Below are 25,762 nucleotides of genomic sequence, written 5' to 3'. Positions count from 1 at the left end.
GTTATCTCTAATCGACTATGTAAGGTCAAAGATAACATTGCGGATCCGCTTTTACAAAGGTTTAACAAGAGAGCAAGTAGAAAGATTATCAAGGGGAATGGGCTTAAAGCTTTTGAGATAATCAACCAAGAGTCATCATAATGGAAAAACCAACCTAGTTATTTGGAGATCCCAAGATCTAGGTTCAATGGGCCAACCTAATTATGTTAGTGACTAATTAGCACCGAGAGTAATATTTTACTCTAACCCATTCCTATATAAGGCGGTGCATATCGGCCGCGAGAACCGGGATAAGTCAAGCTTTTAATGATTTACTATATCTTGGAAAGTTATGTTATCCAAGTGGAGTATTGCGGGATACTCTTTATAGAAATCACCTATGTTAAGGCGAAGTGGGGCGCTTCTATGAGAATTTTAAAAGACAAATGTCTCAAAAGCACTAAAAAAACCAAGAAGTGTTCAAGGCCAAAATGAACACAAAGCGTGAGAACCAACAAGATTCGAGGCGATGCTGGCGTGAAGATGATTGTCTAGGTTTATACAAGCGGCCGACAGTTCAAGGACATTAATTGAAGTCTACCGATCGTCCAATTAAATCCGATCGTCTTTCACTAAAAGGCAAGTTCAAGGCCTCCCATGCTACTTGACGTCGCGGTATCTTTTCATTTGTAAAAGAACGAAATCCGATGTTTATGATAGAAGAAGCCAAATTTTCATTCATGTGAGGGATTGTTAGAAAAATGATTTGCTCAAATCCATTTAAATATGAATGAGTAGTTTGTCTCCCAAGTTACCCCATTTAAGATGAAATGAGTTTTTTTCAAACGAGACGTAATGCGAGAAAAACCTTTTCAAAATGATGCATTTGTTTGAAATAAATTGCATTATGCGAAAAGGTGCGACCTTCGAAATGTGCTTGACCGGTTTGAAACAACAGATCATGCCGAAAAAGGTGCAACCTTTCGAAATAATCGGGTTCAAAATAATGCTTATATCGAAATGGTGTGTCTTTTTTTCAAACATGTGACTTTTCAAAGAGTTGCTTACTTTTTCCCAAGAGCCACCGTGTTGTTTGAAAAGGCACCACTCACCTATAAATAGTGGATGAATTTGGAGAGAAAGATACACCAGATCACACACGAGTTCGATCTTTCTCTTCTCCTCCGTTCTTAGTCAAATCTTATGTTGTGTTACGAGTCTATAGAATTGAAGTCTTGCTTTCTATATAAGGAAATCCGCTCTATCTTGGGAGATAGTTTCCCATCAACCTTCAAGACCGTGAGAGGGGAAAATCTGTCTTAAGGACATAGTGTATCTACACTAAAGCTCGGATTTAATTTAAGTACAAGACACTTTACAAAACAAAAGGTTTGTATAGTTTGGTAATTGGTAAAGAGTAAGTACAATTAAGTTGTATATTCCTAACAAACCTTAGTGGAACTATTTACTCTTATGCTTCAGATGTATGTCTATGACATTTCATCACAGCTTTTTTGCAGGAATTGCAGCTTTCATTTGTGTTTTCAGCTTATGATTAGCTTCGGTGGTGTTGTTCTTTGGTTCTGTTTAGAGCTTTTTTAGTCTTACATGGCTTCCTTAGTGCGCTATTTTCTGTATTCAAACTTAACTTAGCATGCCAGTGCATGTAATCTTGATGATGATTGAGAGAAATTATCTGAAATGTATAGAAATGTTAGGTTGCAACTAACATCAAGTCTTGAAGAAATATTTCCGACAAACAAATCTCATGCTAGTCAATATGAGCAGGGCTGCGACTCCATATTTTCCATCACAAATTTGTACTTGTGATAAACAATAGACGCCCAAGGCTGTTTGGCAAGAAAATGCCAATAAAAATCATCAGAAGATGATTCCCCTTGCTTATAAGCTACAGATGTACGTGTTCTTGTACAAAGAGGAACGTTATTCTGTGGGAAACAAACGACTAGGACTTGAGATAATTAACAAATCCTCTCATGTAGTGGTCATAGTGTAGACCCTGGTCACTGAAAATGGATTTCATGTCTCTAGCTCTAAGCCTCAAATCTTCACCTTCATTGCTCACCATGGCCATTCTCAAAGCCTTCGCAATGTCTTCACCATTAAATTTCCCATCATCAGTTCTCTCTACTTCCACAGCTAATCCCTTTTCCACCAGTAGCCTAGCATTCAGTCCCTGGTCAATCACCAAAGGCAACACCACTAGGGTATGACCATGTTGGAGTGTTTCTATGATGGATCCCCATCCAGAGTGAAACAAAGATCCACCAATTGATGGGTGGGATAATATATCCAGTTGCGGTACCCAACCGAAAGCCACCACTCCAAACCTAGCGGTCCGCCCGAAAACCAGATGGCAAGGCATCATCGTCGTCAATAGCCCACATGGGCTTCCGTAACGCCCATAGAAATGGCAAGTCAGCAAGCTCAAGACCATGTGCTATCTGAAAAACCTGATCTCTATCTAATTTTGCTTCACTTCCAAAGGCAACATACACAACAGATCTGTTCTTCTGTAGATCAAGCCAGTTGAATATCTCGCCAGATGAGTGGCCCTCGACGTTATCTCTGTCCTTCTCCACTAGAACTGGAGGAATTAATCCCACAGGAATTACCGCTTGGCGGTAAACTTTCGTAGCCACATCAAAGTATTCCCCTTCATACTCTTTACAAGTCCGCATGGCTACTGCTTGGCATGCGTTGAGCATTTCTGACATCCTCTCTGCATCAGTTTTAGCCGAAGCGTTTTCTCGAATACTCCGAGAAATATGACTTTAGCCTCGAATGGTCGGAAGGCAACTGTCGACGGAAAAGTGATCCACTTTGGTGGCGATGTGAGGCTCTCCCACGTACGGTCCTTTTGTTCTTCTGCTGTGAGGAAATCTGGGTGCCCAAAAAAAGCATTAATTACCGAAGAAAGAACTGAGAACATGATCAGTGGAATACTCTTTTCTCTTGCTATATCAACTGCCCAATATGGAGCAAAGTCTAGAATGATCCAATCTACTGTTTCCTTAGAGATGAATGCTTTTGAATTGTGTATCCATCAAGTCATAGGATACCTTTAGGAACTGCGTTTGGTCCATTGTAAGATCAACAGTCGCTTCAGCGCCAATGGGTAAACCGTCCACAGAAGGCAAATGAAACTGAACAAAATTAAAGAGAGGTTCTAATTCTGCAGGAATTTCGGGAAGTCTTTGAATGTTTCTTGGAGTGGAAATGAATGAAACTCGGATTCCAGCTTTGGCTAAAGAACTGGAGAGATGGAAAAATGGAATCATATGACCAAATGCTAACCATGGAAGTATGACTACATGAAGAGGTTCTCTGGCCATGAAGAGCTGAGGTTTATTTTTATTTTTTTCCCGCTAAATCAATCAAGAGAAGATAATATTGAGATAAGTACGTGTTAAATCAAAGCTGAAAAGTTCGGACTTAGTAACTGTGTGGACTAGAAATATGAATGGTATTATCTGTTGGGTTAGTTAGTGTTCCCTAGATGAGCCAATTAGTGTGTGTGTTGGGTTAGTTAGTGTTCCCTAGATGAGCCAATGGCTAATTAGGTTCTCCTCCAAAATACACACAAAAAAAAACACCATGAACTCCCAAATACACACAAAAAGTATTGCGTATTTTATTTGTGTGTACTTGAGGTGGGGAGAAATCCTAATTGACTCATCTAGTTGGGGGTAATACTAGTAAACCCTTAGAGCATTCCCAATGCAGATAGATATGGTGAGAATGTGACAATATTCACCTCTTTAGAGCATTCCCAATGCAAGTCAATATTTTCCCTCTCTTATCACCTCCACGTAGGCAGTTTTTCCCCCTTTTATCACTGTTTTGGTGAAAAGAAAGGTAAAGTTGCCCAATGCAAAAGTGAATATTAATCTCGGACGAGATGTTAGATTCCGTTTGAACGTAAAAATCGAAAAAACGCTCCGGACGGAATGAAACAACCCGTCTGAAATTTAAAAAAAACAGTAAAAAAATTAAAAAATCATTTTTTAACCTATTTTTAACCCATTTTTGAAACATTTCATCCGGAAAAAAAAAACCCCCCCATTTTTTTTAAAAAAAATACACGAGACGGAATCCAACATCCCGTCCAAAGTTCACAAGTCAGCCACTATCTCGGTTGAAAGTTTCACCTTGGTAATAACTTGGGAAAATAGTTACCCTCCTTTTCACCTCTGCATTGGGCACTGGATTTGAACAAAAGGAGATGAAAATTTTCACATTCCTCTCTTTTCACCGCATTGGGAATGTTCTTATGGTTCAAAATATTTGCCCAATGCAAAGGTGAATATCAATGTGACTATTTTTCCAAGTCAAAACGAGTGAAACCTTCAACCGAGATAGTACCGAAGTTGAAACCGAGCGAGATATTAGATTCCGTCTCGTGTGTTTTTTTTTTTAAAATCGGTTTTTTTTTCGGACGGAATGTTTCATTTCCATCTCGCATGTTTTTTCGATTATTTTTCGGTTTTTTTTTTTAATTTCAGACGAGATGTTTCATTCCGTCCGGCGCGTTTTTTCGAATTTTTACATTCAGACGAAATCCAACATCCCGAGATTAATATTCACCTTTGCATTGGGCAGTCTCACCTTATTTTTTACCAAAACGGTGGAAAAGAAGAGAAATTAAGCCTACGTAGAGGTGAAAACGTTGACATGCATTGGAAATGCTCTTATGTTGTTTAAATGACTGTTGGGGACTTGGTACGTAGACTAGAAAATTGCTACATCCAGTAACTGTCAGTTCAGCCCTGCAATTCTGTAATTAGATAAACAAGATGCAAGGATATTTATCTACTTTGGAACCTACAGACGGTAAAATAGAATAAAGATAGATGTATATAGTCAAGAATTATTCAAAGTTTCGCAAAGTCAAATACCTTAAGATTGTACTGAAAGTATGAAATTAATTCTACGTGAGAGTTCTTGAAGAGTTCAAGGTAGTAGTAGTTACCCTTTTGTTCCAGGAAAATTTACCTTCGTGTAATCAAACAGAGGGCAATTATACTAAAAGGGTGTAGCTTGATAGCTCCAACTAGCTGGGATGAATGCTCTGGGAATTTTCTGTTGTCCAACACTCCGACCCCACGTTATGTTAACTGTTAAGTGAATAAAAAGTGCTACGCTCTTTTGAATGCTCAATTCCGGAGCTGCACTATACGTCTATAATGATGAGAGTACTCCCGTTTGGTCTCTTTTGTTCAGACTTGCGAAAAGCTGAGCAAAGCGAAAAATCACCTCTATGCTCTGTTAATTAGGCCCTGCATTCATAGACAAGCTAGTGAAGTTGAGGCCAAAGGAAGATCAGAGACCATACCGTGGCCATTGGGATTTCTATACATTATGGCATTAAAGCAGTCTATTTATTGTTTATTGCGAGTATATGACGTTTTAATACAGCTTTTGCTGTTTTTGTTAACTAATGTAATGTTAGAGCATCTCTAGGTGGTGGTAACATACTCTTCAAATTTGAAAAAAAATCACGACCCGCGAATCGGTAGCAAATTTCGACCAATTCTAGGTGGTCGCAAATCGCAATGTCGCCAAAATTCATTGTAGACCACCCCGATGCGACATTAATCTTGGTAGCGCCCGATATCACATCGCCACGCGACATTAGGAATGGCCCATGTATAATTTGAAAACAACCCGCGTGACATTAGATTGGTGGCGCAAGTGAAAAAAAAACCCCTACGCGACATTAGGAGTGGCGCACGACAGTGCAACTGGCGCGTGTGGTGCTGGTCAAAGTCAAAAAAGTTGTGGGGCGACATTTGCAATGGCGCGCGACATTGGTAATGTCGCGCCGCATCTGCATCCAAATTGCCAAATTTACGAACAAGAATGCGAACAAGCAGGTGATGCGACCACGAATGCGTCCACCTAGAGTTGGAATTTCGGGAAATTCCGACGCATTTCTTCAAATTTGAAGAATGCGACCACGAATACGTCCACCTAGAGATGCTCTTAGTGCTAGAGATATGTAAACTTAAGTTGTCATATACAGAAATGGTATTGTTCAGCTCTATGACACTGAACAGAAGGTTTTGAGTAGTCTGTAGATGTAAGTTGTAAAAAGTGACATAATATTTAAGTATAACAGTTATAGTGTCATATCTACTGTAAATTGTACCTAATATATAAGGGATTATTGAGAGTGAATAGAAGTAAAATATATATATAGAGAGAGAGAGAGAGAGAGAGAGAGAGAGAGAGAGAGAGAGAGAGAGAGAGAGAGAGAGAGAGAGAGAGAGAGAGAGAGAGAGAGAGAGAGAGAGAGAGAGAGAGAGAGAGAGAGAGATATTAACCCAATATAATTGGTATCAGAGCTAAGATCAAATAAAAGTGAGATAGTGAAGAAAAGAAAGAAGAAAACTGAAATTTCTGAAAATCAGTAAGGAGAAAGTAGATCTTGAAATATTTAAGAAGAAAGGTGAAAGCTTTGTGAGAAATTCTTAATGGCAAGCTCAAGTAACTCAAGTGTGAACATCCTATAACCTTTTATTCCATTATTTGAAAGTGATAACTATGATTTTTGGTGTATAAATATGAGAACTTTATTTATTTCTCAAGATATTTGAGATTTGGTAGAAAATGGGTATGTAGAACCGGCAACAATGGAAGGGTTAACCAATACTCAAAAAGAGCAATTGAAATATGCAAAGAAAAAGGATGTTAAAGCTCTTCTCTTTATTCAACAAGGTGTATGAGACACCATCTTTCCAAGGATCATGGGAGCAACACAATCTAAAGATGCATGGAGTATTCTTCAACAAGAGTTTCAAGGAAACACCAAGGTGAAAGCCATCAAACTTCAAATTTTAAGAAGAGAGTTTGAAAATATAAAGATGAAAGAAAATGAATCCTTGCTCTTTTTGAGATGGAGCAAAGTCTAGAATAATCTTATCTACTGTTTCGTTTGAGATGAATTCTTTGAACTGGGTATCCATTAAATCATAAGATTTCTTTAGGAATTGGGGTTGATCCATGTTCATATCAACAGTAGCTTCAGCGCCACTAGGTAAACCTTCCACTGGAGGCAGATAAAACTGAACAAAGTTAAATAGAGGTTCTGAGTTTGCTGGAATTTTGGGAAGTCTGTCGATGTTTTTAAGAGTAGAGATGAATGAAACTCGAATTCTAGCTTTGGCTAAAGAAATGGAAAGATGGAAGAATGGGATCATATGAACAAATGCTAACCATGGAAGCGTGACTACATGAAGAGGTTCTCGCTCTTGCCATGTTATAGAAAAGTTCAAATTATAGACCAAGAGATGCAAAAGTGCTAAATGAAGTAAAGAGTTCAGACTTCACAATATAATCTGGACTAGGAATATGGATAATAGGTTTTGAGGATGTCAATGACAATGTCAATGAGAGAGGTACAAGGGAAAAGAAGAGTGAGCATTGGCGGTGTTGGAGACGTGTGGACAGAATAATGAAACTTTATAGAAACTTATCAGTGAAGTTTTTTTTTGCTGAGTAGATTGTATTGATATGTTGAAATATACATAAGTACATTACACATCAGGTTGGTTGAAGGGAAGGACTGCATCATTGTAAATAACATATCTTCCGTACTAGGTAGATCTTATGCACAACACCCCTAGTATAGGTTAGTTTACAAATCTATAGATCCATAAAGGGCATTTCCCATTTGGTGACCCAGTTGAATTGGGTCTCCCTTCAAACAAGAAAGCCATATTGCTAGTCATTGTAAATGTGTAATTTGCTACCGTGTCAGCTAATGCATTAGCTTCTCCTCAAGTGTTGGAGATCCTTAGCTCATGTATTGTCTTTTTGCAATACTTCCACCTCTATTGCATCTGCCATGGTAACATATCTGAGTTAAATGCTTATACCGCTGCACCAGAATCATATTCTACCCAGAGTTTCCTCCATCCCCTTACCACTGTCGTTTCTGCACTCTCCAATATAGCCATACATTCTACAAAATAATTGGTATTTACACCAATTTTCCTCTATAAAACCAAATGAAAATCTCCATTAGAGTTTATAAAGGTTGCTCCAATAGTTGTCGGACTTGGGTTTCCCCTTGCAGCACTATCACAGTTAATTTTGATGGTGTAATGATTAGGGGATTTCCATAAGCAAGTTTTGATTTGAGGTGATTTGGGAAGCTTGATCGTAACTCCTCAACCCCTCAATATTGCCTGATCAACTGCATTCTTTACCGTGTCTTTGGAGAGATGCACACTCTGTCAAATGCTTTTCCAGATTTCGTTCTTATAGAAATCCAAATTTTATTTCCTTCTTGTCTTCAAAGATCATTTTATTTATGTGCTTCCACAAACTAACTAAGCCTCCAATGATGGATGCATTCCAAATGTGAGAAAGAAGCGTGCTTCTATTTTTCATTTTGGCTTTAGCTTGTGGTAAAGAGTTGAAGTTATGTTGAACATGAAACCTATTAGCTAGAGACCCAGTCCCATAGTTTCTTGGCATGTGAGCATTCCCATAAGAGACGAGTGATTTCTTCAACATTGTTAGTGAAGTTGGTCTATTTGACAAGAAAAATTCTTAGTGAAGTTTATTTTCAGCAAGTATTCGTTCAGTCATGCCATTTGGTGCATTATTGTGGTTTTAAGTTTGTCGTCACTCATCAGTGCTGGAATAAAACTTGCATTGGAATAGAGAAATCTACTGATAAAATTAGAGAACAATGCTTTCGGCTTCAAGGCACGATGTCGCTATCTTTTAGACAATATTTCTCCCCTTTTGATCAATGATCATAATTGCACTAGGGATGTGAGAGATTGCCTCCATGATACAATGAAGCCTCAATTGTGTTGTTATGATGCAAGTGTGCATCACCTAACCATAACCAAAGAACACTCCAGAACAATACTAGTGATGACAAAGTAAAACTCACTGAATTCTCTTATACAAAGATGTTGAACACACCCATGTATATATAGGCATTCACGCACCTTTTCAGAATACTTCAAAACATCACTGAGTTGTTTCACTTATGTCTTCAAATGTCACTGTTTCAACAGACACATCTCTTAGTGACTCGCGTCTGTTCAAGGCACCTCTCTGATTGTTTGCACCGTTCGAAACAAGTTGTGAATAGGGGTGGATCCAAGGGGATGCAGGAACTCCCAAAAAAAAAAAGATAGGATTGTAAATTACTGTGAGCAGCCCACCTTGAGGGACAATCCTGGATCCGCCCTTGGTCGTGAAAACATTGTTTGTAATAGTTACAAGGTTTCATTAATTAACATATGTGTGTTTCCACCAATAGATGACACTAAACCAAGCACATTTTTCATTATGTTATATTATGAAAACACTTGTATGAAATTAATTGGAGGCAACACACGTTGATGCAAAATGGTCTCAAGTGTCTCTTCAACATCCTTTATACAAGACCAACAGACATGTTCTTCTGTGTTGGGCCTGGCCAAGAAAATCCAGGGACATACATGCTAATGCTATTTTGATATCATATAAACAAACTCATAGTGTCAATTAAGGAGCACAACAGACATGTTCTTCTATGTTGGGCCTGGCTAAGAAAATCCACCAGGGACATATATGCTAAAGCTATTTTGATATATCATATAAACAAACTCATAGTCAAGGAGCAGTGGAAAGAAATGCTTGGAAGCTTAGCAGAAAAAGAAGAGGATAACCCTCAAATTCCTAATTCTAGCCTTGCTTATTTGTCTTTGAATTTGAACAAGCATGACGACTGACTCTTTATGCCTAATGTTGCCTGGGTGAAGATTATATTACTACTAAATTTGATATGATGCATGTTTTGACCTAAAAGGTGGAATAGGAGCAGGAGCAGCTAGAGTGATAGCTTGGGACTTGGATGTAAAAGTCATTTAGCAGCTGTGTTCAGAACTTTCAAAGGTAGAAATGCAGAGGAAGCTGAATTTGACTGAAAGTGTTGTCCACCAAGGTGGTTCCCATATTGAAAGAAAGGTTTACTATGATTGGAGTCTGAACAAGATGTCCCAAGTGGCGAGTTACTCGCCAAGGTGGAGATTGTTGATGTATGACTCGTAAGTCATAGTTCTGTATGGAATAGGAAAGCTCACGGATTCCTATTTTGGTTTTAGAAATAGAGTCGGTTTTGTATTAGAAGTGTCTTACGTTTCTGTGTCTATAAATATAAACCCAAGTCATAGGCATAGAAAGAGATAGAGAGTAGTTTAGAGAGATTGTAATAACTTCTTCTTCACCATATATTGCTAATCAAGATCTATCACTAATGGACTAGGCATATTGCTTAACCACTTAAAATCTTTGTGTTCTGTGTGATTATTTTCTTATTGCTTTAGTTTTCTTTGTTATCTTGCACGGTGCGATACGATCTTTGGGAATTCGGTTTCAAGCCAAGATTAAACAACAGTGGTATCGGAGCAAAGGTATTCGTAATGGCTGCAAAGGTGTTTGGAATTAAAGTTGAAATTGAAATATTCGATGGTCGGAACAATTTCTCTTTATGGCAACAAAGGGTTATGGATCTACTCACACAGCAAGGGACAAGGAAGGCTTTGTGCAAGGGTATCCAAAAGGCCGTGAGGCATGATGAGATGAAGTTTGGCAAGATTTGGATGAGAAAGTTTTAAGCACAATTCGTTTGCACATTGCCGATGGCGTTATGTACAAGCGTGATGGATTCAAAAACTCTTTGTAGAAATTTGAGAAAGACTTGAAAAGCTCTATATGACGATATATCTTACCAACAAGATATCCATGAAAAAGAGGCTCTATAGCCTCAAACAAGTAGAAGGAACAAACATGCTGGACCATCTCAATACATTTAACAGGATGGTAAACGAATTATTGAGATTGGAAGTAAAGTTGGAAGAAGAAGACAAGGCTATTGTGTTCCTCAATTCTTTGCCAGACTCCTATGAACATCTTGTTACATCTTTTATGTGCAACATGGAAACTCTAGAACTTGATGATGTGACTGCATTAGTATTAGCTCAAGAAACAAGAAAAAAGTCAGCAGGTTTCGAGGAGGTTAAAGGGGAAGGTCTTACAGCTAGTAACAGTTATAAAAGTAATCGTGGAAGGCCAAAAGAGAAAGGGAATTCGAGCCGAAGCAACTCTAGGTCGAATTTCAGGGGCAGAGAAGAAGGTTGCTACTATTGTGGCAACCCAAGGCACTACAAGAGGGATTGCAGAAAGCGGCTAAAGATTTAGAAGAAAAACATAAAAGAAAATGGCAACTACAAGGTTCAGCAGGTGTTGCAGCAGAAACTTCTGATACTAGTGATGCGGATCTTCTCTCCGTATCTACAAGTAATAATAATTATCTTTCAGATTATTGGATTATGGACTCTAGTTGTTCGTATCATATGTGTCCAAATAAATAATGGTTCGATTCATATGCACCTTACAATGGAGGTACTGTTCTAATGGGTAATGATGCGGCTTGCAAGTCCATAGGGATTGGAACTATCAGGGTCAAGATGTTTGACGGAGTTGTGAGGACTTTGGGAGATGTGAGACACGTCCCAGACTTGAAGAAGAACCTAATTTCGTTGGGGACACTAGATAGCAATAAGTGCATGTTTGCTGCTACAGGAGGTGTTTTGAAGGTTACAAAGGGAGAAATGACTTTGATAAAGGGGCAGAAGGTTGGAAATCTCTACAAACTAATGGGTACTACAGTTGTAGGTGGAGCTGCCACATCCACACTTTTAGAACCACTTGCAGATAACTCTCAACTATGGCATATGAGGCTCGGGCATACGAGTGAAAAGGGCATTGATGGAGCTTCACAAGAGAAAATTATTAAAGGGTATTAAATCATGCAAGTTGGAGTTTTGCAAGTATTGTGTAATGGGTAAACAATGCAGAGTACGGTTCAAGGCCGCGACACACAGTACTAAAGGAATGCTTGATTATGTTCACTCCGACATCTGGGGCCAGCAAAGGTGAGGTCAAAGGGCAGAGCTATCTACTTTGTTAGTTTCATAGATGACTTCTCTAGAAAAGTTTAGGTCTATTTCATGAGGTCTAAGGATGAAACTTTTGAAAAATTTAAGGAATGGAAAGCCGGAATAGAAAACCAAACAGGCAGAAAAATTAAGTATTTGAGGACGGACAATGGAGGTGAATACAAGGACCATGCATTCTTACAATTTTGCAAGGTCGCGGGTATTACTCACCATTTTATAGTTTCGATGACACTATAACAAAATGGTGTCGCAGAACGGATGAATAGAACACTTTTGGAACGAGCTAGAAGCATGAGACTACATACAGAGTTACCATTGGCGTTCTAGGTTGAGGCAGTCGACATGGCTGCGTATGTGGTGAATAGGTCTCCTTCAATGGTTTTGGAGGGGAAAGTTGCAGAAGAGGTGTGGATAGGGAAGGAAGTCGACTATTCAAATCTAAAAAAAATCGGGTGTCCAGGTTATGTGCATGTTCCTACAGAACAAAAGTCCAAGCTAGATTCAAAATCACTGAAGTGCATTTTTCTCGGGTATGAAAAAGGCGTCAAAGGCTTCAAGTTATGGGATCCAGTTGGAAAGAAAAGGATTATCAGCAAGGATGCTATCTTTGATGAACAATCTGTGTTGAAGGAAGACCACGAGTCATATAGCACATCTCCAAACAATGGAAGCAGCGAAAAATAGGAGGTTGAGGTGCATTCAAATGATCAGGAAGTTGAGATGGATTTAGATGATCAAATTGAAGAGAAAGACCATGTACAATATGATACATCTAACACTCAGGAGCAGCAACGACAACCATTACATACTGACAATATTGCACTTTCCAAACTGTTCAGAATGAAAAAGAAAGTTCAAAGATATGGATTTGAAGACAATTTATCTTTTGCCCTCACTATCATGTCCGAAGATCCTACTTCTTTTCAAGGTCCTATTACCGAAAACAATGGGCACAAATGGATGGAGGTAATGGAGGAAGAGATGGAGTCTCTAAACAAAAACGGTACTTGGGATCTGGTTCCATGACCAAATAAAGAAAAGAAAGCAATCAAATGTAAATGGGTTTATAGGAAAAAGGATGCACAATACAAGGAAGGAGAAAGATTCAAGGCAAGGTTGGTAGCAAAAGGGTACTCACAAAAGGAAGGTATTGATTACAATGAGATTTTCTCACCAGTTGTTAGACATGCATCCATTTGGGTCGTGCTAGCTATGGTGGCTGAGTTTGATCTTGAACTACAACAAATGGATGTAAAAACAACCTTCCTTCATGGCGATTTAGATGAAATTAACAATTTACATGGAGCAACCGGAGGGGTTTAAGGAGCTTGGGAAAGAAGATTATATGTGCAAATTGAAAAAGTCTTTGTACGGGTTAAAGCAGTCTCCACGAAAATGGTACAAACGATTTGACTCCTTCATGATTGGAATAGGTTACACAAGGTGTGAGTATGATTGTTGTGTATATGTTAGGTTTCTTGATGATGGCTCTTTTGTGTTCTTGATGTTATACGTTGATGATATGCTGATCACTGCTAAGAAGACATCAGATGTCGATGGTTTGAAACTCCTCTTAAGCAAGGAGTTTAACATGAAGGATCTTGGTGCTGCAAAGAAGATCCTATGTATGGAAATTCACAGGGACAGACGGGCAGGAAAATTAATGTTATCGCAGAAAGAATACATGGAGAAGGTGCTACAGAGGTTTAACATGAGTGAGGCAAAACCGGTGTCGACGCCTCTAGCAAATCACTTCAAGTTGTCTGCAAGGCAAAGCCCCACTACCGAGCTCGAGGTGGAGGAGATGTCACATGTTCCGTATGCTAATGCGGTTGGTTGCTTGATGTATGCCATGGTATGCACTAGGCTAGATTTAGCTCATGCAGTAAGCATTGTTAGTAAATACATGGCAAACCCAAGAAAAGAGCATTGGAATGCAGTTAAATGGGTATTGTGGTATCTTAAAAGGACAACTGATATTGGCATCCAGTTTCAAAAGACTGAGCATGCAGGTGGAGTTGTTGGTCGTTATGTAGATTTAGATTATGAAAGAGATCTTGACAACAAGAGGTCTACCACAGGCTTTGTTTACACACTAGCAGGAGGACCGATTTGTTGGAGGTCGATGTTACAATCATTAGTAGCATTGTCCACTACTGAAGTAGAGTACATGGCTGCGTCAGAAGCTTCAAAGGAGGCATTATGGCTGAAGGGATTAGTGGCAGAACTTGGGTTATCACAGGGTGTTATTCAATTACATTGTGACAGTCAGAGTGCAATTTACTTGGCAAAGAATCAGATTTATCATGCGAGGACAAAACACATTGATATGCGATATCACAAGATATGGCAGTTGATTGCTTCGGGTGAAATTCTTTTTCAGAAAATTCACACAAAAGATAATGCAACTGATATGTTGACAAAGGCGGTTCTCGTGGAGAAGTTCAGGCTTTGCTTGAACTTGTTACATGTTTTGCACATGTAGGCACCTTAGGGTGCAGGGTGGTGATAGATACACTTGATTTGCAAGGAAGGGTGAAGGTTTACTATGATTGGAGTCAGAAAACAAGATGTCCAAGGTGGTGAGTTACTCGCCAAGGTGGCCGGAGATTGTTGATGTATTGCTCGTAAGTCATAGTTTTGTTCAGAATAGGAGTTCTGTATAGAATAGGAAAGCTCACGGATTCCTATTTTGGTTTTAGAAACAGAGTCGGTTTTGTATTAGAAGTGTCTTATGTTTCTGTGTCTATATATAAATATGAACCCAAGCCATATGCATAGAAAGAGACAGAGAGTAGTTTAGAGAGATTGTAATAACTTCTTCTTCACCATATATTGCTAATCAAATTCTATCACCAGTGGACTAGGCATATTGCTTAACCACTTAAAATCTTTGTGTTCTGTGTGATTGTTTTCTTATTGCTTTAGTTTTCTTTGTTATCTTGCACGGTGTGATACGGGTCTTTGGGAATTCGGTTTCAAGCCAAGATTAAACAACAATTTTGATATCATATAAACAAACTCATAGTCAATTAAGGAGCACAAAAGACATGTTCTTCTATGTTGGGCCTGGCTAAGAAAATCCACTAGGGACATATATGCTAAAGCTGTTTTGATATATCATATAACCAAACTCATAATCAAGGAGCAGTGGAAAGAAATGCTTGGAAGCTTAGCAGAAAAAAGAAGAGGATAACCCTCAAATTCCTAATACTAGCCCGGCCTGCTTATTTGTCTTTGAATTTGAACAAGCAGACTCTTTATGCCTAATGTTGCCTGGGTGAAGATTATATTACTACTAAGTTTGATATGATGCATGTTTTGACCTAAAAGGTGGAAGAAGAGCAGGAGCAGGAGCAGCTAGAGTGATTGCTTGGGACATGGATGTAAAGTCATTTAGCAGCTGTGTTCAGAACTTTCAAAGGCAGAAATGCAGAGGAAGTTGAATTTGACTGAAAGTGTTGTCCACCAAGGTGGTTCCCATATTGCTTTCTTATCGAAGGAGACAATCGCTCAAGTGATTCAACTGACTTACTGGTAGAGGTTTTCAATTAGTAAGCGTAAATCTAGTTTTTTTTTTTTTTTTTTGATAATTCCATTAACTTTCAAAATATAGTGGGTTACAACTCAAAAAACTTGGTTGAGGCTCAATTCCATTAAAACTGGATGCCCATTTGGCTAGTAAGTGAGCCTCTCCATTTACAGTTCTATTTATCCACCTGTAACTTACAGAGAAAGATAAACTATTACATAATTTCCTCTCTAAAATAGAGGAGCTAATCCATTCAGTGGAGTCTGTTCCTTTCTATGGACTGTTTGGTTATCACCTAGCAGGACTGCATCTCCTGGAGATAGTTGCTTGAGCAGCTTACTGGCCATTTCGTAGTACTTTTATTCTTATGTAGTGTATTAGTAAAGTTATCTAGTGGGAACGCCCCATAAGCTAGTTATCTAATGAAGATCTTCCGAAGTGTATTGCTTCTCTCGACTATGAACTTGTTCAAATATGAATTTTAGTACGAACTACGAAGGTATAGTATTTAGACGGGAAGAAGTGCACTGAGACATTATAGACGTTTGTACAATCTGATCTCCTCCCTATACTAATTAAACGTTTAATAAATATATTCGATTCCAAGATTATACATATATACTACTTCAAATTTAGTGAAAAAAACTGATTTATTGTGGACCCGACCAATTTCACAGTTAAACAAAGACTGTATTCTCATATCTTCCATCCATTCTCCAATAGCTAGCTATTTGGCTTGGTTAAAAAATTCGGAATACTCGACATTTTCACCAAAAGAATTTGCAAAATCCAAGATATGATGTGTAAACAAACACAACCACACTATGTTAGCCTGTTTAACAGACCTCAGGATTAATTCAAGCATGGGCGTCGCATTAGATAGCCTAGGTTATTCACTTGAATCATATTTCTAAAATTCTAATACAAATTACAAACCAAAGTAAAATAAATAAAAAAAAAAAAAATGTGATGTGAGTAGTTCCAATGATTTAGAAGGATTGGATTTGGCGCACAACTTGTAGCGGGGCTTGTGCCACCTCTAGATAATTTATTTGCATGTTAAAAATCAAAGACCATTAATACTGAGTAGTTGAGAATGCTCCCAGTGACCCACGTCAGCCCCCCTTTTTTCTCACAGACTGACACATCAGATTTTATCTAAAAAATGAATTCTACGCCCTTTTTTTAGCAATTTCAATTGTTCGTAGCCCAAAATACATAAAAACCCAAAATAGATAAGTAGATAAAAACCTCTTTCTTAAATCTTATCTCCATTCTTAAATCTTATCTCCTCTCTTCAAACTTCTCTCTTATTCTTCTCCCGGCAGTAATTAGATGTGTATAGAGTTTAGATTCTTACGAACCCGATCCGGTTCCACCAAACCCTTCGAATCAGACCCAGCAGGTGAGATTATTTTTTTATATGCATGTTGACCGTTTGATTGTTTTTTTTCGGTTTCATTAATTTATGATAATGTAGTTTCTTTCAGGTGTTGAAGATATTGAAGGGAGTGAATTCTTTTATTCCTCATGTAGTTCTTGCAAGCACAGTGTTGGCTCTTATTTTCCCACCTTCTTTCACTTGGTTTACAACAAGGTTAATAAATTTGTTTTTATTGGAAGTGGTTGCGTTTATGATTCAATTTGTTTACTTAGTTTTCAATTTTAGAGATAAGCTGAAAATTATGCACTTGACCTTTGTGCTCTCATGCGGTCACCAACTCCTGTTTTGTCCTGTCTTATTGATGGAATACAATTTTCGTATTATTATGCACTTTGGGATTTTTATGTTTGCAGTTGGTGTTAATTCAAGTGAAAAAGATTTCATTGAAGCATTCAACCGACCAGGAATTATTCTTGCTGGATATGTTGGGCAGGATTGCTGTCCTAAAATTTTAAGAACAGATCGATAATGCGTAGCCGTGATCTCAACCAATAACACATACAACAAGCTAAGAAGATGAAGATGACAAAGACGCCAAGGAATAAAATGCAATGTGTAGTACATGTTTGCATTTTCAGAGCAGATTTGTAATAGTTTCTATATAAGTATATTGTGTATTTGTATCGATGCTCCACAAAGACACACCATTGCATCACCTTGTTTTTGTGAATATTGCCTCGAAATCTGTTACAAGGATCAATTATAATTTTCATATCTAACTGAATGTTTCCCGGTTGTGTTCCGGAGCACGGAGAAATAGAAGCTCGGTTCTCTCATGCGGGTACATCAAATGTCTTTGCATAAATTTCTTACGCACCACAGTTCAGGTCCAATCTTTATACCTAGAGACAAAGGGTTCACAACCGATGGACCATACACCTTGCCCTCTTGGCTATCGAGGAGGATGTCAACTATTATGCAAACAAATACAATCAAACAGGATTCACTGGTGCATTAAATTACTACTGAGCTTTAAACTGTATGTTAGTGAACACCGAACCATAATATGTTAAAAGTACCATGAAGTAGCATATACCGCAAAATCTAATTTATTTTCTATATCATTGTGCCGCCGTTTGTAAGAACCAGTTGGTTCACCGACCACACTGATGTTTGTCATTTTTCTCTCTTATTATTCGGCAGAAACTGGGAGCTCACTGCACCATGGAGGTGGGTTCCCAGGAACAAAGGATTTTATACATGGAGGTGGGTTCAAAAGTTACGTTCCCTTCCTTGAGGAAATAGTCGTGATGGAAGGAGTTGGACACTTCATCAACAAGGAAAGGGCAGAAGAAATCAGTACACACATTTACAAGTTCATCAAAAACTTCTAAATTGCTTTATTATGCTTTCTTGAGGTAGTTGTAAGATGAAATTATGACACTTCATCGAGCAAGAAGGCTAGATAGTTTTCTTTTAGGACTTCATCAGAAATTATTTACAAATTTTTCCTCCCGAATTATACTTCATCGTGACTTATTTTGCAAAATGAAGCTTCTCGTGTAACTCTTATTGTGCTTAATACAAGTTGGTGTTCATGCAACTGTTTCGAAGTTGTTTCAAGGGACAAATCAGTCCTTCAGTCAATATCAGATAGCATCTTATGAAGGTATAGGCATTGTAATGAGAGCCAAAATAACCTAACTCCATAAAATGCCATGAGGATTCTTTATAAAGCTTTCAAAATTTTGTTGAATTACAATGGCAAATGTCATCCTGGAAAGTGTCTCATAACACTATGGGTCAAAAACAGATAGCATGCAAATATGCAATGTGATTCAGATCAAATGATTTAAGCAAACATATTCTATCACCTCGACCAATCCATATTGAGAACGTAGGAATAATTGAATTAGCTCCAGAGGTAATAGAGATGGTTGAAGAATACATTTATTATTAAAATACATGTTTACTAAAAGGGAAAAGCAAAAAATGACAACTTCGAAAGTGGAAAACCTTAGAATCTACTCGGGGTTTTGGAAACCCATCATCTGAAAACCCATCCTTACATTCGTATTCTATATATATGGATATTGTATGTAAGTCGGGGAAACTGTGGAAGACGCTGTAAGTTGTATAAGGAGATGAAGAAGAAGGGAATTGTATTGGATGTGGTGGCTTATAATACGGTTCTTCATGCTATTGGTATATCTGAGGGTGTTGATGTTTCAATTACGCTGTATAAAGAAATGATAGAGTTGGGATGTAAACCGAATATTGTTACTTATAATATCATTGTAAAGCTTTTGTGTAATGATGATTAAACTGTTAAGCATGACTGTGGTAAGAGGATTGCTCAGTTCTAATTTTTTTATGGCGGTCAGATATAGTAGTCAATGATATGTTGAATTGCAATGGGATGTTTGGCTAATCTTATGGAGATTGGTGTAGAGAATATACAAATTAAGGTTTATTTCTGATAGATGCAATTAAATTCATTGGTGATGTGGCAGCAGCTAACATCAACCAAAGCGATCCTGCGGATTGTGGTTTCTGCTCACGTACAAATTAAGGTGGGACTTTTCTTTCTGGACTACTGCATATGAATCTATATTCTCAATCACATAATTTGTGTTAGATTCTGTGAAGTGTAATCTGAAATGAATCTATTAGTTTCTTCTGTTTCTGTAAATTCAGTCTTTGTGAAGATAAACAGAGATGGTCATTTTGAGAAAAGTATAAGTAGCTCAAACGGGGGTAGGAAAGGTTCAATTTCTTTCTCAAGAATCGGTTCAAAATTATCCTAAAGAGCGTTACAAAAATGAAGGTAAATCCACATCTATGACTTTAAAAAGCTCTGTCAAAAGGCTTTGTGTCATTGTAACAAATATCCCAAACAGATTCCATAGCATCTTTCGCGGTGCTTGAGCAAGCAATTTGGATTAAATTTGGTGGCTGCGGAGAACTCTTCTTTTGATACATTCCTTTACACATCAATAAACAGAAAAACAAAAGTTAGTAAATCTGTAACAACTCCTTTTACAGAGTGAAATTCTTATTACCAAAAATCTTGAATTAGTCCACGCTCATGGTTCTGAACCCACTGTTCAAACTTGAACACAACTGATTGGTCAGACAAGCTCGCCTATGATGCGTTCGGCTAACGGTAATTCACTTCTTTTCATTTCAGCAAGATAAGCCTCACTTTTCTATAAATATTTAGTCCAATTCACTATTAAAACTGACTAGCAATGGATGACACAAATATAGCTTCAATATTTGTGGTAAATGGTGGTTAATGCATTAGATTGTAATGGCTACTACTAGACTGGATACAACGTGGTTATGTTGATCCACCCACTTGAGGTAGCCATATATTGGACTCAGATCTTTTTGGTTTATCTCTACACTCACGATGAACCCTTGCTTTTGGGCGTTGCTGGTGAATTTGAGAGTGTTAGGTTCAATGTTGATTCTCATTCCACTATTAGACTCTGAAATTGCTTGATAAATGGAATGAATGAGTAATGAAAACAGGGAATGGCTAGCAGCCTTCAAATAGTTAGTTGTTTTGATGAGCTCATTGAATTCTCCGCTCCGTTCAGAACTCTGTTCAAGTTTGTCAAGTCAAGTACGTGTAATCAGGTTGGAAGTGTCAAGTGAGCTAACTCTCTTCGAGTTTGTTACTTACTTTTGCAATTATTGTTATCTCAGATTAACGATCACATCCTACAATCACTGCACTATCTGTTCTCTGCTTTAGTCAGGCTATAAACATAATCTCAACCGCTTGCTGTGTCTCGCAAGATATGTGCCATTTGTTTGCAGAAGCAACTGAAGGAGATGAAGAGGTTGTTCTTGCTGCAGATTGCTCAAGTCATTGACACGATATGGCTTTAAATCCTTCCAAGCTCATCTTCCATCCAATTCTCAAATTTGCTTCGTTGAATGTTGTGATACGCCTGGGCCGGCCTTGGTTGTGATATCATAAGCGGTTTGAGCTGGTGAAAGATTAAACAGAACCATCTTCATGTTAGCGTTATCCCTCACATGAGGAGAGAAAAAGAGCTGATTTCTGCGTGGCGAATTGAAAAACCATTCATTATTATGCCGTGTTTTAAAACTTTTATCTGACGGTCATTTGTTGTTTGTTAACTAGGTCTCTTGCCAAGATCATTCTCTATGTATGCGGTTACCTTATCATCGAGTTGTTTCTTCTTGCGAAGCACGCTATGGCTACTGCCGATTGGCATTGCAGGTGTGTCATCCTTGGTCGGCCATTTTCAGTTTGGTCGTTTTTCCGATTACATTCTATTGTTTGAAGAAGTTTCAACAAAGTGTTCTGTTAGGCTCTTTGCTACTTACGCCGACTCAAAGAGATAAGGCGAAGGGAGCCTAACTTACGGCTTCAAGCCCGGGCGCCGGAAGGGATTTCACAATGATGGATCGATTGGGCAACCATAGTCTACTTTTTCGCGGTGTTGTTGACATTGTTGAAAGCTAATTTTTAAGTAGGCCTAGCTTTTGGAGCTGCTCTCAGCTCACACTATGTTGGAGGAGGTGCGTGAAGATCTAGGAGTGTGAGTGAGCAATCTGGTGAAAAGGCACGAGTAGACTCCTAAAACTCAACTTGAACTCACACTTTTCTCAATCTTTAAAAGACAAGAAACATCAAAAGTTTGTGTTAAGGAGCAATAATGTTAAAAAAACCCATAACCCATGAAGATGAATACACTTCCTTTGGGTGATCTTAAGATTGAGATAGATAGAGAGCGGTCCTTCATTTTCATGTGTTTTTAGTCGTATATAGTGAACTCTGCAACCCTCCTACTACAGTCATTAGACATGTTTGTTTTTTCTCTTTTTTTAGGTCTCTATGTATATGCATTTTTGTGTTAAAAGAATTAATTTTTATCACATTTTTGTTTTTTTTTAATCATTTTGGTGACCAAATGAAGAGGAGTGATAATAATTCATGATTATTTTTGGAAGAATAATAAGCTACACCATTTTATTGTGTTTGATGGTTTTGTAGTTTGTAGTATTCATTTATAACTTGAATGTTAAAATGAAATGGAAGTTTAGGCTAACCCATAGTACCCTATAAACACAATCGAGTTGGGAAGAAGTTGTTCACTGCGAAAGAGAAACATTTTATTTTTTGTTTTTACTTTTAATTTCTTTCATGTACAATGTGTGTGTTAGTATAGTAGTAATAACATATCATTTTGGAATTTGGAAGTTAGGTAATGAACCCAAAGGATATAAATATTAAATAGGCTCAAAAGTCCAGTGAGGAAATCAGAGGAACCGTTGGGATGGAAATACTTATTTTGTAAAGTGGAGGTTAGATGTAAAGGTATTGTTATTTAAGTTTATTTTTAGGCGTACTATTTAAGAATATATGCTTATAAGATTGTGATTTGCATATATTTGAATTATTATTTTTTGTTAGTGGAGTTAGCACAAGCCACAAGGTGAAGAATTTGGTTGGACTTGGAAGCCACCAAAAATTCGATAAATAGTTTACAGAAAGCGTTGATAAATAGTTATGATATTTGTGGGCCGGGTTTTCTCAATGACTGAAATTTGTATTTACTAATTCACTAGAATGCAATTATAGAATAACCAATAGTGTTAAAGATCAAATGCATTCATGGGATTGATGCTACAACATAATCGCCAAGTTAGCTGTCCAAATGCTTCGTCAAGCAGCTGAGAAAGCTAAGGTAGGACTCTCATTTAGATTTGGAATTGACATCGATTTGAGAGCTTGCAATCCCCTTCAAAAAATATTAGAAAAACATAAACCCTTCAAACAAAGTATGCAATGAATCATTAGCTATCAATATACATATATTATTTATTCAAGTGGACTTTAGGTTTTTGAGTAATTAGCTATCTATGTAGCAAGTCCGGCCATAGGCCGGGCCAAATGGCTAGTAAAATAAAAAATAGAGGTATATCCGTATATGTATGTAGGTAAAGAAAAATGAGTATGTTGAGAGTAATTATAAATAAGCTGAGAGCCTGAAAGTTCGTTGAGTGATTAACGCTGGGAGCAAAAAATCACTAGAGTTTGTTGACTTTCTCAGAATTTTTACACTGTGTAGTGTGTACACGTACGGTGTAGACCGTAACTAAATAATCAGATGACTACGTACTATGCTATAGCCTATATAGGACACCCTACAAACCTTACGAGAAAAATGTCTAAAAATTCAAACAAAACTTTCAATTTTCTTCATAAATAAGTAGTACACTTATTACTTCCATTAAAATTTACAGATCTTCTGATATATTTGAAAGGCCAGTTTTTCCTCTTTGATGTTAACATCCCATTACTCACATGCGAGCCCTTCCTTACAAGTCCACGTACCTCTGGTGGTTTGTACGTCCGTATTAAAGGCCATTTAATACCCTTGAAAAACGGGTGTACTTTAATATCTGTGGCACCCCTAACACATCCCAGTCTCATCCTCGAATCCTTCACTAATAACTTCGATATCAAGTCTGTAACTTCTGCCATTCCCTCTTCTTCAACCATGTCACATTCTTGAAACTTAAATTTCTTACTGCTTGATACTATATTGCGCAGAGTACACTCTTTACTCTCACCTTTAAATGGTGTACGACCATATAATAACTCATAGATAAAAACACCGAATGCCCACCAATCTACTCCGTTACCGTGACCGTTACCGTTAACTAGTTCTGGTGCTAAGTACTCGTGCGTACCTACGCACGACTTCGAACTTGCTGTTACCGGTTCAGCTACAAATTCTGTTATCAAACTTTCCTCTTCTTCTTCTGTTAAACCGGATTTGAAACATGTAAAAAACCGGGGTTTCTTACGACGACGAACCGGTTTTGTTTCAAGTGTAGGGACCACATCAGCTTTTCAAACACAAGTCAAAATCAGATAACATGATGTGTCCATTTTCTCGAATCAGAACGTTTTCAGGTTTCAAATCTCGGTAAACAACACCCATGGCATGTAAATATTCCAACGCGACTAAAACTTCAGACGCGAAAAATCTAACGGCGTTAAGTTTGAAACGGTTACCCGGTTGTTTACGAAGCAACGCGTGTAAATCACCATTCGAGCAGTAATCTATTAGCATACATGTGTAATGAGACACCTCGAGATGCGCATAGAGCGTTGGAAGAAAAGGGTGGTCTACCATGGACAAAATTTCTGTTTCCATTTGTACATGAGAGAGTTTCTTGTATGTTAATGCATCACGGTCGACGACCTTAAGCGCGAAGTTTGAGCCCTCAAAGTCTTTGAGACGGCAAAGAAAGACGCGACCCAAGTTTCCACTACCAAGGTGGCGGACAAGTTTGAGGTGAGGTAATTGTAAGGTACCATCTTGTGAAAGATTTGTTGCTGCATGTATGTAAGACCAATGTGGGTCAGATTTACGATGAGGACGGTGTATTAGTGGAGAAGAATGTAATAAGCGAGATTCATTGAAACTAAGAGTTAAAGAACTACGCGCACTTGAAGAAGCAAAAGTGCGTTCAGTTGAGGTATTAGAAGTGCAACTAGTGAAACTAAGATCAAGATCTGAAGAATCAGATGGGAAAAGTGTATCAAGTTCCATGGCTTTCTTTGGAGTTTGGAAGGAAAAAGAGGTGGGTGCAAAAGTGCAAATGAAATGAAATGGTTGTGAGAAAGTGTTGGTTATATAAAAGAAAGAGAAGGTGTGACTAATGAGGTGGATTGGCTCGTGGATAAGCGAAAACTGCTGACATAAGAGTGAAGCCGCGTTATTGGGAGAAGTGAAAAAAATCTGAAAACTTGGAAGAAAAAGCAAGTAAAAGTTGCTTAGAGAAAGAAACAAATGGTAACGCCTACAAGTACTAGTTGGCGGTGATTTTTATAGCTTATTACTTGTGGCAGTGGATTTGGTAATAATTTTAACAGCTACTCCATTGTTTTTTGTTCCTAATAAATATCTACCGTTGACTAAGTTGACTATGACAATTGTTATTATTATTAGATTAAGAGGGTATGTTGCTTAGTTTAGATGCTTTGTCGACTTTGTATAGGTGTTGTTTTGACGTGTTAAAATAGCTTAGGCACAACGTTGTCGGTAGTGATGACAAGGTTTATGCATTTGTTGGGAGGATGAAAGTCAACTCCGCAACTTTGCACAGTGGACTGTCTTCTTGCCTTCTTGGTCGTGCTTAACCTTTTGAGATTATCGCCTTGATTAACCATTATTAAATTAGTACAATATATTGAGACGTTTTATACCACTGGATATTTGGCAGTGACAGCACGATCTTAGAATTATTTGCAGCATTGCGTTGACAACGTACCATGCATTATGGCTTAAAAGTCCTATATATGTGCGTCCCAAAGACTTCGAAGTGGCCGATGTTTGAACATAACAAATGTAAAATATTGTCAATTCACACAAAGATGTAGTTCTTATTAGTAGTCGTACTGGTGATTCCAATCAAATTTCAGTTGAACCTCAAGTATAATGACCAGAAGAACCAAAAATCACCAAATACAGAAACGGGAAGAGAAAATTTTGAATAAGTTGAAAACTTGAAAGTTGAAACTACCACTTGAATTGTAAAGGTATCACGTGGATGGTGGATCAGTGGATGTTAGAGCTTTCTTTTCATAATCTCCAACAGTCCAACATAACACATGAGTCTCAGAATTGGGCTTCATTCACAACGACGTGCCCATCCAATGACATGTGTACGTGTGAAAAAAGTAACATCTAGCTAAAATATAATGGGGTTTCACATCAAGTCTAGTGCATATATTGATTGAAAGGGTAATTATCGATCAATCATTCCATAACTATGAGGACGATCATAGTCATCAAATGATTCAAATCAAGAGTAGACAAT

At 37.9% G+C, this 25,762-nt stretch overlaps 2 pseudogenes; both read right to left on the bottom strand.

Annotated features, from left to right (window-relative positions):
- Nucleotides 1-1,806: 1,806 nt before the first annotated feature.
- On the bottom strand, nucleotides 1,807-3,431 carry LOC147501700 (putative UDP-rhamnose:rhamnosyltransferase 1 pseudogene; annotated as a pseudogene).
- Nucleotides 3,432-22,723: 19,292 nt separating this feature from the next.
- LOC147501699 (serine/threonine-protein kinase WAG1 pseudogene) lies at nucleotides 22,724-24,689 on the bottom strand (annotated as a pseudogene).
- Between the last annotated feature and the right edge of the window lie 1,073 nt (nucleotides 24,690-25,762).

This window comes from Coptis chinensis, chromosome 4, assembly GCF_015680905.1.
Source record: "Coptis chinensis isolate HL-2020 chromosome 4, ASM1568090v1, whole genome shotgun sequence".
Taxonomy (NCBI): Eukaryota; Viridiplantae; Streptophyta; class Magnoliopsida; order Ranunculales; family Ranunculaceae; genus Coptis; species Coptis chinensis.
This window is presented reverse-complemented; position numbering and strand designations above follow the sequence as displayed.